Source organism: Aegilops tauschii, chromosome 2 (genome assembly GCF_002575655.3).
Source record: "Aegilops tauschii subsp. strangulata cultivar AL8/78 chromosome 2, Aet v6.0, whole genome shotgun sequence".
Lineage (NCBI taxonomy): Eukaryota > Viridiplantae > Streptophyta > Magnoliopsida > Poales > Poaceae > Aegilops > Aegilops tauschii.
The window spans coordinates 216,075,512-216,087,247 of NC_053036.3; the positions used below are offsets into that span (position 1 = coordinate 216,075,512).

Below are 11,736 nucleotides of genomic sequence, written 5' to 3' on the forward strand. Positions count from 1 at the left end.
CTGCCAATCTGGGTGTTTGGTTCACAAGAATTGGAAGATCGTAGGATGCAAAGAAGCATGGTGAGGTTAAGTCAAACCACAAGAAAATGTACGGTTATAATGTTATTTTGCTACATGAATAGGAATTTGAAAAGGAGGACAAGTGGATATTAAAATTCCTACGGTTTTTCTTTCAAGGAGACACTAAAGGAACAAATCCTACATGTTTCCTTTGCTCCATTCCTTTGAACCAAATGCATGAATAGTAGTACCATAGGAAACTTTCCAATTCATATGTTTTTCCTTCACTTTTCCTTTCAAGCACTAGCGATTCTAGTAGGCAGGCTTGAGCAGGGAAAAGCCTACACTCAAAAAATGTTTTTGTGCTTGTCAAGAGACAAAGAGCAGAGTATGAGAAGCATGACAAGGAAAAGGTTCGGAATATTGCTGGCGGTAAGGGTGGAGGTGGTGAAGTAAATCGCCCTAGCAAACCCTTTCAGAACCAAGGAAAGCCCGCTAGAGGTCGAGAGAAGAAGCCTGTGATGATGAGAGTGATGGAGGGGATGAAGAGGAAACTAGTGAGCAAGAGTTTCAGAAGGCCACTGATGCCCTATGCATTGACAGGGGTGCATCTTTGCACACCTCTCACCGCCAGCTCAAGCGGTGGGCGCGGGAAGTCAATGCCGTCAAACCAGCGCCAGAGGCCCGGAAGCTGCTCAAGTGGTCAGGCACGCCCATCATCTTTGACAAGGAGGATCATCCTAGCCGTACCACTACGGTAGGGTGTTTGCCATTTTTGATCTCTCCAAAAATTCGCAACCTCAAGGTCAAAAATATGTTGGTGGACGGCGGTGCTGGGTTGAATCTGATCTCCCCAGCATTTATTAGCAAGCTTCAGATAGCAGAGGAAGAGCTAGAAGTTACTGGCACATTTGAAGGAGTTAATCCCGGGCAGGAGCCATCCTAAGGGAAAGATCACGTTGCCGGTAACGTTTGGGGGAGAAGTGAACTACCGGACTGAGAGGATTGTGTTTGATGTGGTCAATCTCCCCCTGCCATACAATGGGATTCTTGGATGCCTGGCCCTGGCTAAATTCATGGCGGCATCCCACTATGCCTACAACACATTGAAGATGCCTGGGCTACTGGGAGTCATCACCATCCCATAAGATGAGAAGGGTGCAATCATTTGTGTGGACAAGATGTACCGGGCCGCAGTCGCGGCAGAGGCAGAGGCAGCGGCAGCAGTAGTTCCCGCCAAGGAATCAAGGAAAAGAAGCAGGGTTGTAGGGACTCCGGCAAAGAGTCCGGAAAGCGTGCCCCCACCGAGTGCACGGCACCCATTGATGATGTGCCGGAGTGTTCCAGCAACAAGAGATCCAAGGTCGCTGCAGCCCAAGTGAAGAAGGTCCCGGCAAGGCTGGCTGGCGTTGATGGTACCTTTACTATCAGCGCCGCCCTCGATCACAAATAGGAAAGCGCGCTCGTTGCCTTCCTGCGAGCGAATATCAATGTGTTTTCCTGGCAACCATTTGATATCCCCGGTGTTCCCAGGGAGGTAATCAAGCACCACCTTGCTGTCTGGCTACATGCCCGACCTGTCAAGCAGAAAGTCTGGAAGCAGGCCATGGAGAGGCAACAGTTCATTGCAGAAGAGATCAAGAAACTTGAGGCAGCTGGTTTGGTTAGAGGAGTGTTGCATTCCACGTGGTTGGCAAATCCAGTGGTAGTCCGGAAGGCTAATGGGAAGTGGAGGCTTTGCATAGATTTCACATATCTCAGCATGTCTTGCCCGAAGGACCCATTTCCCTTGTCGCGTATCAATCAGATTGTGGATTCCAATTCAGGTTGTGATTTGCTCTCCTTTCTGGATGCATATTCTGGGTATCACCTACTCTTCATGTACAAGGATGATGAAGAGAAGACATTGTTCATTACTCCATGTGGTACATACTGTTTTGTCCGCATGCCATTCGGATTAAAGAGTGCGGGGTCCACTTTTGCAAGGGCAGTCCAGATTGGTTTTGAGCCACAACTGCATAGAAACATATAAGTTTATATGGATGACATTGTGATCAAGAGCAAGGATAGAGCCACCGTTATTTAGGATTTGGAGGAGACGTTTGCTAATCTGCGCAAGATCAATTGGAAGCTCAACCCGGAGAAGTGTGTATTTGGTGTTCCCTCCGGCATGTTGCTTGGGTTCTTTGTGTCCCATCGCGGGATCGAAGCCAACCCCAACAAGATCAAAGATATCGAGCATATCCAAGTACCAAGGACAGTTGAGTTTGTGAGGCGTCTGACAGGATGCGTTGCCACGCTAAGCAGATTCATCTCCAAGTCTGCCAAGCGCGCCCTGCCGTTCTTCAAAAATTTGAAGAAGGCAGGGCCCACGAAGTGGTCCCCGGAAGTAGATGCAACTTTGCAAGAGATGAGGGCCTACTTGTCCTCTGTGCCTACCCTGGTTTCTCCCAAACCCCAGGAGCACTACAAGAAATATGTCAACTTGTGACCTTCTGTCAGTGAACCTGGAAGAATTGGTCGTAAATCTACGACCATTTCAGACCAATTGGTCAAAAGCTGTTTGAGGGGTTACAAACCCTAAACCATAACGACCATTTTTGTCAGAAAGGTCGCAATTTCCTTACACGAAATGGTTGCAAAGCAGACATCACTGGTCCACTGCCTTATATTCGTCGGTTACAACCAATCTAAATTGGTCATGACCTTGCAAATTGTGGTGCATTGCTATGACTGGGCGCCATCTCATCACTTTTTCTGATGTGTCGTGCTTAGTTGTCTTTTTTTATACCAATTTTGCACATGTGTCCTGCTGAGGTGTCATTTTTGCTTATGTGTCAATTTTCCATATGGTTGAACCAGACTCAGCTGACCCAACCCCCACCCGGCTTGCTGGCGAGTCAAACCCGCCATGCTGGGCCACCCTGCTGACATGCAGGACCCGCCTACCTTACATGCAAGACTGACATGGGGACCCAAGACCCTCAAAGATGCAAGAGTGACACGGTGGAGTAGTGGTGAATAATGGAACAAAAACTAGTAGTTGGGGCGCACCCTTGGTGCGCCGCCTGAGAGGAAGTTGGGGCGGTGCCGGGTAGGATGTGCCTCTTTCACTTTCCTATATATACCATGTACTGTCCTTGTACTATGTATTGCTCAGGCCAGGGTAGGACACACTCATCTGGCAGTCGTTTTTGTCAGCTCCATGACATGTACAATAGGATAGCTTACAAACTAAACTCATTAGCACACTACATTTCTATGAACATGCGATGACACATACATTAACAGGTATAAAATGAGGCGTGTAATGTATTCTAGCAAACATCTAGCTCTATTAAGCCACCATTAGGCAAACATTACTACCATGAAAAATGTAACTACAGGATGTTGAGCTACTTCAACTGCATTGGTGAATCCATACTGTAAAGCCTCAGAAATCTGTGACAAAAATAACTAAATGTTAAAACTTTGAGAGGTGTGATTTTTATCTTAGCGGATAGGGAAAAACACAATAACAATTGGAAAGAGCATACTGCATTCAGTGCATCATTTTATGTTTACACAATATACACGATGATCAATCGAGTACCATATGTTATAAGGACTAAAGCCTATAACACAAGTCGAATTTGAGAATTGCAGAAACTATGAGAAGTAGATGGAACTGCAAATAGTTTATCAAAAAATTGAAAACATAAGTACAAAGAAGGAAGCTTTGAATTATCTACAAGCAGTGTTTCTCCTTCGCCTGAATAAATTAGGACATGGCTGGTAATCTTGATGTACAGTCATTAATTTATTTAATTGAAATGCCATAGTGAGAGATTCTCTCACTGTTTTTAGCTAAGAAAACAGCCAATACATCTTCTCCAATGTATGAGTGGGATCATTATCATGGAATGAAGGCTATTATAGCAGGGACACATAGGTGATTTTGAACCAAGATAAGTCACAAGATGAAGCTAAGAAGGAGACCTGACTTAGCCATGCAAATCGCTCAGAAAACAATTGCTCAAGGGTATGGCGGTGTCAGCAGCTACGTGTGCAATCAGAGCATACAAGGCCAATTGCTCATCACATTGTGCACCAAGAAGTACTTCATTAGTATAAATGAAGGAGCCACGAAGTGGAGGGTGCTCTGAATAGGAAATATTTATTAAAAATTTCAACATACTTGAAACAGAAACACGAAAGTTTTCAGCATCATCATTATCCTCAAATGCAGAATCAATAGCAACTATGTAAAAGAAAAGAAGCGCAGTCAGTATGTAGCACAACATGAGAACAACGGATGAAACACTCTATAAGCATAATTATCAATGTCTTCGAGGGTAGGGCAACTTCAAATGAAAAGGTTTGTACCCTTCAAATATGACTCCACAATGATCTTAAACAAACTTGAACCTGCACGTGCTCCATCAGCTGACATAGGACTTTTATCAGCACAAGCTTCCTGTGTATAAACATGATTGAAATGAATCATAATTAATAGTTATAGTCGATAGAATGACAGAATGAGTTATATTGACCAACCTAAGTACCTAGTCTTGTTACGTCTATTGGATAGTGTACAATTAAAATCATCTGATAGTTTTCTAACCATTTCCAATCCAATGACTTGGATACAACACAAAGACTGATATTTTAGGTTCTTCTTACATCCTTCAAGAAGATTTAAGAGATTTCTTTTATTGCAGCAAATGCATTGTTTATATGCCAGACAGATCTCATACATTACATTCAAGGGTTTGATAAAGCTTGCTTCGCATAGAAATCAGGTTTGTGGTTGCCATCCTTTCAGGTGATATACTTTGCCAGTAAGTTCATCTAGCTTAGTTACAATTACCTTGGTTTTTTATCATCAGCAACTGGACATACAGTGTTCCACACATGCATGCGCCAAACATAATGCAAGGCATATCACCCCTGAATATATTCAATTAATGAACTACTTATACTCTATCAGGACCTTTGTCTTCTATTATACTGCTGTAGTGCCCATCGGTCTGCGCCTCATTGCAAGATTAACAAGCCCTGATATGCCGATCGGATGTTTCCATTGAAAATAGGCAAAAGAATTGAGTATGGCCAAAAGCTTAAGAACGCGGGATATTTATAAGTTGAGATAAATGCCGCAGAAGTGAGAGGGGCCATACCAAGGAGACAACATGAGCGCACCGCCTTGTTCCTCGCAAAGCCGAGGCGCAACACCATCCAGATTCCATAAAAAATTGTGTTTGGCATATCATGTGGTGAACAAACTATAAGAGGTGAAGGCACTGATCCATCAGAAGTGTGCATCGAGTAGATCTGCGCATTCTCGATGCGCGCTTCTAGTGCATAGTAAGAGCATTTCTAGACATAGAAAAGAAACAAGTAACTATTATTTCAGTAAAGAAGTTCATCGTACATGTTTTTCATACCAAAAAAACTCACAATCAGGCACAAAAAGACATCTCTTTTGTTTCCTAAAACTCCACAACTAATCGGTTCATGCACAATCCACCTGTTCTCTAATTGTACTGAGATAATGACATTCTGTCCTAAACAGTAATCACCATCAGCCTGATCTCCAATTGAACTGACATAATTACATTCTCCCAATCTTCTCTAATCAGGAATCGTGAGGCACAAAGCCGACGACGAGAGGGACGCGAGAGAGACGCATGAGGCAAAATAGCACATGCCCTTGCAAATCATAATTACAAACAACGTAACAGAGACAAGTGAACCACATGGATGACTCCAAGAAGTAGACACACATTTGTTCATGACCACACAAAAAGCCACATGTTATAAAGAAAATGTATATGCAATAAACTCAGTACTCCTTGGACAACAAGCATGAGTCATATCAGACTAATATGCATACATGTGGTTTGCATTACAGTACACTAAATGCGCATATCCGAACCAACTTAAAAAAAATTCTCAAGCATGGGTTCAAAAATGCTACAAAATTGTGCAAATTTGGCAGCCACCCAAGGTACTGTCAAAAACAGGAAAAAACTACAACCAAAACTACTAACAAAATGATAAGGAGGAAAAGAAAAGAACACCTAGAGGGAGCACATGAAAGTATGGTCAAAGTCAAACTGATTAAACATCATCACATGTGCTTTATAAAGATCGGCATTAAACAAAAAGAGAAGGAGAATTTTCTTTAGCAAACTGAAGTTGATTCTGTATCAGCTTACAACTGACACAACATCACTTTTCAGCTCTGAAGGTAAAAGAAAATACAACCAAAAAGGGAGTACATGTAGTGGCCAACAACTCTCATAGAGCTATGTTTCATCTTTCATGTCATCTACTTAATGTTCTCAGTTTTGCAAAAAAATATGTAACATTATCTACTCCCTCCGTTCCAAAATAGATGACTCAACTTTGTACTAACTTTAGTACAAAGTTAATACAAAGTTGGGTCATCTATTTTGGAACGGAGGGGGTATTAAATAAGGAAATAGATGACAGTGGACTTGCTGACAAATATACGCAGGGAACTGGATTTTCATAAACCCAGATTGATGGAGTTAACAAAACACAAGATATACACAGGTAACAACTGGATTGTTTAACACAAAGTATTGCGTGATCACCTTTCTATCAATGAAGGTTATGCGACATGTAATACATGAAAGGAAGACCCTATAAGCTTCTAAAGATGCCATGTTATATCAGCGAAGTCACTTAATATAGAAACAAATTAATAACTACCAAGGACATCGAGGCATGATATACCAAGGTTGCAAGAAAAGTGAGGGTTCAGCTCAAGACATACATCTAAAGATGGTTTGGATGAGGTGCAGAACAACAACTTCAACCATGTTTCGTCGACTGTTTCTTGTGCCCTCCTTGTCTTCCCTTCCATCCTGTCATTTATAAGAGTGTAGCTGCCAAACAAGAGGCATGTATAATCCTTGTTATAGCTAGGAGGCAGGACATTTGAAACATCTAAAATCCTCCTCTCATAAAACTAAGCATTTGGAAACAAGCTAATACAAGGATTCTTGTGATACTGGATATTCAGCAAATATTTATCGAATTTCAATGTAACTAATCTACCAAAAAAGACTTGTACCAAAGCCAACTTCTTTGCATACCTAAAGATAAATAATGAAAGGTAAGAACTACGATTATCATGAATAGATCTAGCTTTTTTCCAAATGAAAGGCCAAGAACTAAGATTACTACGATTATCATGGGCATATCTCCCAAAAAAGACTTGTACCAAATCTAGCTTCTTTTTTAGCCAATTGAACTTAGATCCAAATGGATGAGTTGGACATGGCGAATCACATCACATCACTAATACATAACATTGTAATAACACAAAATCAATGTTTTGGCTTAATAACATTTTGAGCCCTTTGTGATGACCTAAATGTTGTTTCAATCACGCAACTGATTACAATCTATCTAGCTTTTGTAGCTGAAGGACAGAGTCGTGGCTGAGGGTGTGCCTCTTCATTCCCTTCGCTAGGCCCTGCAGTAAGGGTTGGATTGAACAAAAAACACGCATGAATCCACAACAAAGAGAGACATCATGGCGACGTCCGATCGATCGATCTGTTGAGGAGGGTGGATGTCGATAGCGACGTGATGGCCATGGATCTAGCAGGAGAAGTGCCTCCTCCTCCTCCTCTCGCCCAATTGCGTCCCCGCTAGGTAGCGTCCACCCCTTTTTACCCTCTCAGTTTTTCTCTCTCTCGCTAGCACAGTAAAAAACGATGAGGTGGAACGCGCAAGGAGGCGCTATTATCCCGCACATTATTGTGTTGGATTTCTGTATTTGTAACAACGTATATCTTACCAGACCAATAGGTGCTATAAATTAAAACATCGGGTCATAATGCAGTTGCTTTGTGCACTTCCATTCACGGTCATGACATGAGTGTGCAACACGCGCACACAATAAAAATAATTATCTAACGAGCAAAATAGACATATTTTGTGTTTCTATTAGAAACTAAAACACATGTCACACGCCTCTTACTCCTAAGGCGGACGTGTGCGCTCTTGTATGTGCCTAGCCTGATTGCCATGAGAGAATTAAAGATAGCAGTCCCATTACTTATTATGTAATATTTGCAAAGAGGAAGATGAACTTGTCAGGTAATCATTGTATAAACCAAACAATATTGTTTCTATCAGCCAAACACAAACTGATAGGCTGAGCGGTGAAACCTCAGCCTAGCTCTTTATTTAATCTCTCAATCTTGTACATGGTTTATGAACTACTGATCAAAAATCAGTTTAAAAGGAAAAGAACTATCATGAGTCAACTACCAAACAAGCTAATTCTCAGGCTAGCAACACGGACATATTTATTGATGAAATTGTGTTCCGTCAAGATGCAATCAGCCACGAGGCCATCAACAGAAACCGCATATCCTTACAGAACTGGGGAAGGGGCGACTGTGTTTAGAAAAATAATAAGAAGAAAATTGGAGGAACCGAACAATTTATTATATACCTGAGAAGAATACCAAAAACCAAAATGGAGATTCATTACCTTTGATGGCAGTGCCCTCTGAATCACTACCAGGACAGAATTGAAACAAGAGGGCCATGCAACATCTTTCTTTCAAACCCGATGATAATATCTTAAGTGAATTCTCTTTTGCAACTGTAATATGGTTCGTGTCCTTGCAACAGTCAACTGCATATATTTCAAAAAGATGGCAAACTTCAGTATAACCAAGACACTAATGAGTAACTTCAATTACAATACTAAAGTAAACCATCATGCGAGTGTAAACATCAGCACGAACTATCATATTATCGTATATATATATTACATAGTTGTATGATGGCAAGAAGTTCTGCATGATAAAGTATATTTGGCACTCCTAATGAGTAACCGAGTTAAGTATATTTAGCAGTCCTAATTTCAACCACTAAACCAGAGTATATAACCATATGAATTACATCAAATGGAAAATATCAGCGAGAGAGTCCCTCCATAACAAAGATCCAAAATACGTACCAACTACCAATGGCGATGTATAGAAGCTTCTGAGGACGAACCATGACAAAGTGCCTAACATAATATTGGGTAGCTTCCCTTCTGGACTCTTTTGATATGAGAAATTATAGTTCATGTAGCTGGGTTTCACATTTAGCATGATATGATATTAGTGCGAGAACAGATTCGTAACAAAAATTAAGACAAGCTATGAAGGGATCAAGAAAAGGTCCCTTCATAGCTTGTCTTAATTTTTGCAATTACAAAGGTGCCTGCAAGAGTTCTGCACATCATTGGAGAACCTGGACTTGAGTAAGCTACTTCAGAACATCAATCAAATGAAAATCGTAGGCTAAAATCATTGCAATCAGAAGAGACAACCTAGGTTTTTTCCTGTTACAATTCCCCCAGCCTGACGTGATATGACAGTGAAGGATCAAATAAAATGACTGCATATGTTGTGCAAGTAAATGGCAGTCCATAAGATTCTAATAACATTCTGAATTAAGATACCCACCTTTCTAGTTCGCATTACAACAGGAGAGATCAAATTTTCAATTACTTGCAAAATTCAGATGTAGCACAAGTATCCAAGTCAGAGATCATTGTACCAATCTAACTGTAGAGGGTATGTGTCTTAGCTGCGAGGACCTAGGAGCAGTGCTCGGTGGCACCTTGCTCGGGCCAGTGATCTCAGGCGCTGCGAGGACGGAGGTGCAGCGGATCCTTGCTCGAGCCGGAGGCGGTCAGTACAAATACCCAGACAGAGGGAGGGGGAGTGGGGGAGCACCTTGACGATCTCCATGGCATCCAGAGAAGAAGCTCCTCCTTGAGCACCTCCATCGCGGATCCGTCGAGAAGAGGGGATCGTCGACGAGGCGGACGAGCTCCTCTCCGAGCGGCACGATGAAGATTTCCATCGACGTCCTAGTCAACGTTGTCGCCTCACCTCCAAATCGCCCAGATCGCGCACCACCGGCCACCGGCTCTCCAGATGGCACCCGGCCACCGCGCTGCTCTGCCCATGACGGCCATCGTGTCCGCCGCCATCGGCCGCTACTGCTTCTGCAGTGCGGACCACCGCAGCTCTCTGCCGGCCGCTGCTCCGACGAGCCGGACGGGTAGGAGATGAGGGCGAGTAGGCGGCACGGGGGGGGGGGGGGGGGGGAATTGGGGTGACGAGGAGGCGGCATGTGGGGGAGGACGAGCTCCCTTTCTCTCCCTCTCTTTTCCCCAATACGCCTGCGCCTGCGTAGCCTGCGCGATCTATCTTTTTGTCGTATCTGTGGACGTGCCATGCGCCAGCGACCGCCATTTACGTGACTATTAATGGGTTTAATATGGCAATGGAGGGAGTCGAACCCGCACCCCCCTTCCTAGCGATCGAGCCATACCACCACACCACCTGATCGCTGGTGTTAGCCTATCTCACACAATCCCCTTAAAGCACAAGGAAAGTTGCTGCGCCTGGGCCTTTTTGGACAAGGCCACATGATTTTTTTGTTTTAACAATTTCATTGTGTCGACTGGGCCGACAGCCGATGGGCTTGTCAAAGGTCTATCGCGTGGCAAATGTGGGCTTCCCACAACTTTGAGCCCACATAAAATAGTGGGAGTTCAAATCTATCTCAAAAAATAAAGGGAGTTCAAACAAAAAATGAATAGTCTAAAATGTAATTGCACCATCAATATTGCGTATGACCTCGGATCAATATTACCAAAAAAATGTTAACAAAATAGTTGAAAATGTTAATAAAGCTTTGAGAAAATGTTGACCATGTATTAAAAACTCTTAATCTTGTATTCGAAAATTGTTAGTGGAGCATTTGAAAATGTTAGATTGTGTAGAGAAAAAAATGTTGACCGTGTATTAGAAAAACTTGCATTTAAAAACTATTAATCAAGCATTTCAAACATATTAAAAATGTGTAAAAATGTTCAACATGTATTTCCGAAAAAGGTTAATCATGTATTTCAAAAACAACAAAAAATGTCTATTTGAAAAGTTTCACGCCTATAAAATCATGTATTTGAAAAATGTTAAACATATATAAACAATATGTACAATGTGTGTTACAAAATGTAGACATTTGTTCAAAAACTTAGGCATGAAAACATTTATTAAAAATGTTAATGATGCACTTAAAAAATGTTAAGTATGTATACCTTATTTCTAAGAATACTGTTTTGAAATAATTTCTGTATTCCAAATTTGTAATTTTTAATAAAAAATGATTTGGTCCAAATTGGCAACAAATATTGGAAGGTTCTTCACTAAAAAAACTCATTTTGGTCACTCAAAAAATGGAAAATGAAATTTCCGTGCAAAGAAGAAGAAAACTTCCTTAGTCAACATTGTTTGCCATTCCAATATGCATCCTTGTGCAGATCATTTAAACAAACTATGCCATGAATGTGGCCATAAGATTGAGCATTTGGGTTGAAAGCCATGAATCTTCACACATGATAGCTCAGTTCTGAGAACACTTTTTTAAAATATTTGTCGTATTACAAGTTTATTATTTTTCCTGGTAACTTGGTCACATGTAATGACACAATGCGAAGGTTTTCATTTTTTCTGATTTTATTTGAATTTTTTATGCCCGTTTTAAAATCCGGTCAAAACGACGGGAATGACCGTTCCTAGATAGTTGTTGAATCTTGGATTTTTTTTGGTATTTCTCTGATTAAATAGATACTTATGTACCTAGAAATGATTTTTGGAAAAAATAAAGAGCAAATTATGAGGCAGCTGCAGTTCAAAT

At 41.6% G+C, this 11,736-nt stretch overlaps 1 long non-coding RNA gene across 3 annotated transcripts; it reads right to left on the reverse strand.

Moving 5' to 3' along the window:
* Positions 1 to 3,096: 3,096 nt before the first annotated feature.
* LOC109751976 (uncharacterized) lies at positions 3,097 to 10,111 on the reverse strand. Of its 3 annotated transcripts, none has more exons than XR_002230236.4 (5): positions 8,993 to 10,111; positions 6,785 to 8,665; positions 5,160 to 5,358; positions 4,366 to 4,456; positions 3,097 to 3,441 (listed from the first exon to the last, which is right to left on the reverse strand). It is a non-coding gene; the product is annotated as an uncharacterized lncRNA (long non-coding RNA). The 3 variants fall into 3 exon arrangements; XR_006669834.2 differs by lacking the exon at positions 3,097 to 3,441 and having other exon boundaries at positions 3,451 to 4,456; positions 6,785 to 8,421; positions 8,519 to 8,665; XR_012202318.1 differs by lacking the exon at positions 3,097 to 3,441 and having other exon boundaries at positions 3,451 to 4,456; positions 6,785 to 8,421; positions 8,519 to 10,111.
* Positions 10,112 to 11,736: the final 1,625 nt, after the last annotated feature.